Source organism: Babylonia areolata, chromosome 19 (genome assembly GCF_041734735.1).
Source record: "Babylonia areolata isolate BAREFJ2019XMU chromosome 19, ASM4173473v1, whole genome shotgun sequence".
In the NCBI taxonomy this organism is placed as follows: domain Eukaryota; kingdom Metazoa; phylum Mollusca; class Gastropoda; order Neogastropoda; family Buccinidae; genus Babylonia; species Babylonia areolata.
Window position 1 is genome coordinate 45,636,490 of NC_134894.1, and position 8,232 is coordinate 45,644,721.

Here is an 8,232-nt window from a genome sequence, read left to right on the forward strand (position 1 = left end):
ATTGTGTGCAGTTTTCATCTGACACTGATTACATAAAATGCTGTATGAACCCCCATTCCCAACCCATATTACCACTCCCCCACTCCTGCCCCTGCCTCCACAACCCTGTTCTCTCTCCCCCAACCCCCCACCTCCCCAACCCACTCCCCCAGTTTCCGAATCATTGACACTTGCCTTTTTTTTTTGGAGGGGGGATGGGGAGGGGGGGAGGGGTGTTAAATTGTTTATGAATGAATGTCAGACATGAGATTTTTTATTTTGGCTCATTCATTGGCTTTTCTCTGTGGCATAATGCTTCTGTAGTTGGATAAACCTTGTAACTGGAAAATAGTCCATTTGCCTGTATTCCCATTGGAATTTTCATTGTAATGGTCTGTGTCCTGTTCATGATTTTCGTTGTTGCTGCTGTGGTTGTAGACATCGGCGGGTGCCTGTACATTACGTCGACTTGCTTTGATAAATTTTTTAGTTAGCCCTTATGTTCTGGGACTGCATTGGCTGCTTTTTGCATTGTTTGCATTCATCAGGAAATGTCTTTGGTTTCAAAATGTATCTTTCTTTTCAGTTTTCTTTCTAGTTATTGTCAGTTTACGACTCTACATTTATTTGGTTTCACAGCTTTACAGAAAACTTGATTCATGTTTGCCAGGTATTTTGCTTGTCATGGTTTTTGGCTAATGAATAACAGAAATATTTTTATAAACAAATCAGATTTTTAAGCTTCTGGATTAGGAAAACTTTTTGATGTGTTAATCAGTTGAATATGCTTATATTTTCGTGTAAATAGAAAACCTCTGTTTTGAATCATGCTTACTTTATTCACTAGTCCTCCTGACATCAGACAAGGGGATTGAGGATTTATTCCAGTGTCTCTCTCTCTCTCTCTCTCTCCCTCCTTCATCTGTTTATAAAATCTCCACTTACCTTGTGTAGTGTGTGTGTGTGTGTTTGCGCGTGCGTGCGCACGCTTTGTTTTGTCTGTCGTGTGTGAGTGGCCAGCTTTGATATGTGTAGGATTTATCTTCCCTTCATTCCCGCTGTTTACAGGCCTGTCTTTAGTTGTGTATCTGTTTGTTTTAGTTGTGTTTCTCTGTGTCTTTGGGTATCTGCTATTTGGGTATCTGTTTTAGTTGTGTTTCTTTGTGTCTTTGGGTATCTGTTTGTTTTAGTTGTGTTTCTCTGTGTCTTTGGGTATCTGCTATTTGGGTATCTGTTTGTTTTAGTTGTGTTTCTTTGTGTCTTTGGGTATCTGTTTGTTTTAGTTGTGTTTCTCTGTGTCTTTGGGTGTCTGCTATTTGGATATCTGTCTGTTTTAGTTGTGTTTCTATGTGTCTTTGGGTATCTGCTATTTGGGTATCTGTTTTAGTTGTGTTTCTCTGTGTCTCTGGGTGTCTGCTATTTGGGTATCTGTTTTAGTTGTGTTTCTCTGTGTCTTTGGGTGTCTGCTATTTGGGTATCTGTTTGTTTTAGTTGTGTTTCTCTGTGTCTTTGGGTGTCTGCTATTTGGGTATCTGTTTTAGTTGTGTATCTTTGTGTCTTTGGGTATCTGTCAGTTGGGTATCTGTTTGTTTTAGTTGTGTTTCTCTGTGTCTTTGGGTATCTGTTAGTTGGGTATCTGTTTGTTTTAGTTGTGTTTCTTTGTGTCTTTGGGTATCTGTTAGTTGGGTATCTGTTTGTTTTAGTTGTGTTTCTTTGTGTCTTTGGGTATCTGTCAGTTGGGTATCTGTTTGTTTTAGTTGTGTTTCTCTGTGTCTTTGGGTATCTGTCAGTTGGGTATCTGTTTGTTTTAGTTGTGTTTCTTTGTGTCTTTGGGTATCTGTTAGTTGGGTATCTGTTCGTTTTAGTTGTGTTTCTCTGTGTCTTTGGGTATCTGTTTGTTTTAGTTGTGTTTCTCTGTGTCTTTGGGTATCTGTTTGTTTTAGTTGTGTTTCTCTGTGTCTTTGGGTACCTGTTTGTTTTAGTTGTGTTTCTCTGTGTCTTTGGGTATCTGTTAGTTGGGTATCTGTTTGTTTTAGTTGTGTTTCTCTGTGTCTTTGGGTACCTGTTTGTTTTAGCTGTGTTTCTCTGTGTCTTTGGGTACCTGTTAGTTGGGTATCTGTTTGTTTTAGTTGTGTTTCTCTGTGTCTTTGGGTATCTGTTAGTTGGGTATCTGTTTGTTTTAGCTGTGTTTCTCTGTCTTTGGGTACCTGTTAGTTGGGTACCTGTTTGTTTTAGCTGTGTTTCTCTGTGTCTTTGGGTACCTGTTAGTTGGGTATCTGTTTGTTTTAGTTGTGTTTCTCTGTGTCTTTGGGTATCTGTTAGTTGGGTATCTGTTTGTTTTAGCTGTGTTTCTCTGTGTCTTTGGGTATCTGTTAGTTGGGTATCTGTTCGTTTTAGTTGTGTTTCTCTGTGTCTTTGGGTACCTGTTAGTTGGGTATCTGTTTGTTTTAGCTGTGTTTCTATGTGTCTTTGGGTATCTGTCAGTTGGGTATCTGTTTGTTTTAGTTGTGTTTCTCTGTGTCTTTGGGTATCTGTCAGTTGGGTATCTGTTTGTTTTAGTTGTGTTTCTCTGTGTCTTTGGGTACCTGTTAGTTGGGTATCTGTTTGTTTTAGTTGTGTTTCTATGTGTCTTTGGGTGCCTGTTAGTTGGGTATCTGTTTGTTTTAGTTGTGTTTCTCTGTGTCTTTGGGTATCTGTTAGTTGGGTATCTGTTTGTTTTAGTTGTGTTTCTCTGTGTCTTTGGGTACCTGTTAGTTGGGTATCTGTTTGTTTTAGCTGTGTTTCTATGTGTTTTTGGGTATCTGCTATTTGGGTATCTGTTTGTTTTAGTTGTGTTTCTTTGTGTCTTTGGGTATCTGTTTGTTTTAGTTGTGTTTCTCTGTGTCTTTGGGTATCTGTCAGTTGGGTATCTGTTTGTTTTAGTTGTGTTTCTTTGTGTCTTTGGGTATCTGTCAGTTGGGTATCTGTTTGTTTTAGTTGTGTTTCAATATGTCTTTGGGTATCTGTTTGTTGGGTATCTGTTTGTTTTAGTTGTGTTTCTTTGTGTCTTTGGGTATCTGTTAGTTGGGTATCTGTTTGTTTTAGTTGTGTTTCTATATGTCTTTGGGTATCTGTTTGTTGGGTATCTGTTTGTTTTAGTTGTGTTTCTCTGTGTCTTTGGGTATCTGTTTGTTGGGTATCTGTTCATCTTTGTTGTCTTTCTCTGTGTCTTTGGGTATCTGTTTGTTGGGTATCTGTTTGTTTTAGCTGTGTTTCTATGTGTTTTTGGGTGTCTGCTATTTGGGTATCTGTTTTAGTTGTGTTTCTCTGTGTCTTTGGGTATCTGTCAGTTGGGTATCTGTTTGTTTTAGTTGTGTTTCTTTGTGTCTTTGGGTATCTGTTTGTTTTAGTTGTGTTTCTCTGTGTCTTTGGGTATCTGTTAGTTGGGTATCTGTTTGTTTTAGTTGTGTTTCTCTGTGTCTTTGGGTATCTGTTTGTTGGGTATCTGTTTGTTTTAGTTGTGTTTCTCTTGTGTCTCTGGGTGTCTGCTATTTGGGTATCTGTTTTAGTTGTGTTTCTTTGTGTCTTTGGGTATCTGTTTGTTGGGTATCTGTTCATCTTTGTTGTCTTTCTCTGTGTCTTTGGGTATCTGTTAGTTGGGTATCTGTTTGTTTTAGTTGTGTTTCTCTGTGTCTTTGGGTATCTGTTAGTTGGGTATCTGTTTGTTTTAGTTGTGTTTCTATGTGTCTTTAGATATCTGTTGGTTGGGTCTTTGTCTTTGTTGTGTTTCTCTGTCTTTTATAAGGTATTGGTTAGCTGGGTATCTGTGCATCTTAGTTTTGTCTCACTTTGTATGTGTCTTTAGCTAGGGGAAATTTTAGTTTCTGAAAGTGTCAATAAAAACTTCCAAACATTAAACTGTTCATTTAATTGTGTCTCTCGTGTTTTAAGTTGGGTATCTGTGTTAAAGTGTGTGTGTGTGTGTGTGTGTGTGTGTGTGTGGAGAAGGAGGATGGAAGGAAGATGCTTACCAATGGTTGTTAAGATGGTGCTTTTTTTTTTGCTTTTTTTCTTTTTTTTTTATCTGGCTATTATTTATTATATGCAGATGGACTTCTTTTGTATTTCCCTCGCTCACTCTTCTGTTACATACTCCAACATGGTGTTTTGATTCTCCACTTACAAAGGGGGCAGTTGGAGGAGGTGGGGTGGGGGACTGGGGCATTTTTTTTTACAGTACGGATTCTCCCCAAATGGTGTATGACTGCCTACATGGGAAATGAGGGAGGAGGGTTTGGGGGAGAAGAGAATCTGAGATACACCCAATTAAACGGTGTATGACGGGTGCAGTAGCCGAGTGGTTAAAGCGTTGGACCTTCAATCTGAGGGTCTCCGGTTTGAATCTCAGCAACAGCGCCTGGAGAGTAAAGGGTGAACATTTTTCCAATCTCCCAGGTCAACATATGTGCAGACCTGCTAGTGCCTGAACCCCCTTTGTGTGTATATGCAAGCAGAAGATCAGATATGCACGTTAACGATCCTGTAATCCATGTCAGCGGTCGGTGGGTTATGGAAACAAGAACATAGCTAGCATGCACATCCCCGAAAACGGAGTATGACTGCCAACACGGTGGGGTGAAAACGGTCATACATGTAAAAGCCCATTCGTGTACATACAAGCGAACGAGGGAGTTGCAGCCGGTGAACGAAGAAGAAGAAATAGTGTATGGCTGCCTGTTTGGGGGGGTGGGGCTAGGAAATAGGGTTGGGGGGGAACGGGGTGCGGGGGTTAGGGGGTGGGGGGGGGTGGAATGGTCCTATGCATGAAAGCCCACTGGCAGTTCTTGATCACGATTCAAGTCAATGAACGCAGAAGAAGAAAAAGAAAAGTGGATGAATTCTGATGCATTGGATGGGAAGGTTGCAGGGAGCCCCACTGTGTGTTGTGCTGTTTTGGTGTTTGGATTTCTGGCTTTTGTCTGTGACCTGATTCGCTGCGTTCTTGGCTGGTCATTTGAGTGATGTGTCACCGGCCCTGGGATCATGAGGATTGGATTGTCAGCCTGTTTGAAGCTTGTTGTGTCCAGAATATAAGTGGTGGTTCCTGAGTGATTAGAATGGTTGGGAACTGAATGAATGAATGGAGGTGGAGAGAGGTGAGCATGACTTGACGGTGTTATAGCAACCATTCTGGTCTTCATTTGTTTGTATCAACGAGTTGATTTTTTTTTTTTTTCGTACCCCTTTGATTATCACATGTCTTTGACTCAGAGGAAATTATCACATGTCTTTGACTTGGAGGAAACATTTGAAAGCCAGCAAAATGTGTGTATGGCAGTGCTTGATGATGAAAGAGAATTAATACAGATAGCAGAAGAGTAATAATTTACAAATGTTGCTTTAATATGTTACTGATATTATTTTCAGTGTTATTATTTTTTGTTATTATGATTATTATTTTTATGATGATGATGATGATTATTATTATTATGCTTGACTATAAAATCTTGTAACTGGGTGGATAAAAAACTAAGGTGTTTCTTCATTTTGTTGTATGTTTCTCTGCTCGCAACTAGATTGTATCAAGTTAGCTGTTAACTGTACCAAGCTTTTTCTGAAGAAAAAAAAAAGGCATACAAGGTAAAGATTACATCCTATTTGTGCGTGAACTGTTTTCATACATAATACAAGTCTATTTCATGCACATAAATGCTATCCATCATAAGCATCATAAGCAAAAATAAAGTTGTGGATTTTGCTCAAGGTTTGAATTTGCTGTTTCTCATTTAGTTTCAAATTGCTGATCATGATCATGCATCATAGTAAACTGGATATTGCTTGTCTGAAAAATACTTGTGCGCATCAGAGCTAAAAAATATTGACCTGTGTGTGTGTACACAGTAACTAACATAGCCTCTGTTTCCCTGCTTCATTTGTATTGACACACCCCCTCCCCCCACACCCAGGCACAATCAGTTGTCATGAAATGATGCATTTGAGTGTATGTTTATCATCTCGCATACTTTAGTACTGAGATTATATGATGGACTTGAATTTCGTATGAGAATGAGTTATCGGTGTGTCAAAGCAGCATGCTGGAATGTGTGCCTTTGCAGTCCATTCTTGTGGTGACAGTCTGTGGAGCGCTAGCTCTGCTGTGAGCACAATGGAAATACACCAGTTTTACCAGTAAGCAGTTTGTCTTGTCCGTGTTAAACTAGTGTTGTAAGGATGTGTTTTGTCCATGTTAAACCAGTGTTGTAAGGAAGCGTTATGTCCATGTGAAACCAGTGTTATAAGGACGTGTTTTGTCCATGTTAAACCAGTGTTGTAAGGACGTGATTTGTCCATGTGAAACCAGTGTTGTAAGGATGTGTTTTGTCCATGTTAAACCAGTGTTGTAAGGACTTGTTTCGTCCATGTTAAACCAGTGTTATAAGGGTGTGTTTTGTCCATGTTAAACCAGTGTTGTAAGGGTGTGTTTTGTCCATGTTAAACCAGTGTTGTAAGAGTGTGTTTTTGTGTTTTGTCCATGTTGAACCAGTGTTGTAAGGGTGTGTTTTGTCCATGTTGAACCAGTGTTGTAAGGATGTGTTTTGTCCATGTTAAACCAGTGTTGTAAGGATGTGTTTTGTCCATGTTAAACCAGTGTTGTAAGAGTGTGTTTTGTCCATGTTAAACCAGTGTTGTAAGAGTGTGTTTTGTCCATGTGAAACCAGTGTTGTAAGGATGTGTTTTGTCCATGTGAAACCAGTGTTGTAAGGATGTGTTATGTCCATGTGAAACCAGTGTTGTAAGGATGTGTTATGTCCATGTGAAACCAGTGTTGTAAGGATGTGTTTTGTCCATGTGAAACCAGTGTTGTAAGGATGTGTGCTAGTCCATGTCAAACCAGTGTTGTAAGGATCTGTTTTGTCCATGTGAAACCAGTGTTATAAGGATGTGTTTTGTCCATGTGAAACCAGTGTTGTAAGGATGTGTGCTAGTCCATGTGAAACCAGAGCCGTGTTTTCAGCGGCTTGTGGAGTGTGTGTTGGTGTGTGGCAGTGCAGCATTGTTTCCCTTCCCCATCTTCCTGTGCTCTTGTCCTGCCCTCCTTTTGTTCTCCCGGAAATCTGGATTGTTCGACAGATTTAGTACACACACACACACACACACACACACACACACACACACACACACACACTCATATATAGATAGATAGATATGATATTGACTGAATCAGACTGTGCACTTGGCTAGGTTCTACAGACTTCTGTAGCTTAGCATCATCAGCAAAAGAGTGGTGAAGAACAGAATGACCAGAAATGACATCAGAAAGAGGAGCAGTATACAAAACAAACAGAACGGGGCCCAGGACAGAGCCTTGTGGCACACCACAGGACATCAGGGCTGGATCAGACTGAAAGTTATTAACGGTGACAATCTGGAAGCTGTTGGACAGGTATAAAGAAATCCAATTCGGAACTGTTGAATGAATCCCAAATACACGTTCACGTCTGGAAAGGAGTATGCTGTGGCTATTGTTCTTCTCAAAGGCAGCAGACATGAATAAACCCAATGCCTGTGCATAGACTTTGAGATAGCATCAGAACAGTAGAAGTAGATTTGTGTGTGTGTGTGTGTGAGTGTTTGTGGTTTGTATATGTATGTTGTCTCGTATGCTGTATTTGTGTGTGTGGTGTGTGTATATATATATATAATATAAAATATATGGTGTGTGTGTGTGTGTGTGTGTCTGTATGTGTTGGATAATCGTCAGGTGTGTCTCACAAAGAGCCACAGAATGCGGAACACTTCTTATTTTCCCCGCTGTATGACGATAAATGAATATCATCACAGTGGCCGTGTTTGAGTTTTGAGACCACTACAAGGCTGTGTATAATATACTCTGTGCTACTTTTCATAATATGTCCCAGCATCAGCCAGAGATTAAGTTGTGCTTGTGGTGTCAGTCAAGTAATTTGGGTAACACTCTCTCAAAAGACTCGTCCTTGAAGTGCAAATCAAACTGGTCTGTGCTGTTCTTGTTTTCACAGCAGAGCCTATAGCTTACCTGGTTATGGGTGAGTTCTATTGTATGCCCCTCTCTCACCACCACCACCTCCCAAAGAAAAAAAAATCACTCAAGTGACGATTTTCTGCTGTTGATTTGGGATTGGAACCCACTGCCTCCCAGTTATCAACGTGTTGTCATCACGGTTAGCGATGCTAACCATCGCATCACAGTGACCAGTATGAATAGTATTGTAGTATTCCAATCCTCTGGATTCA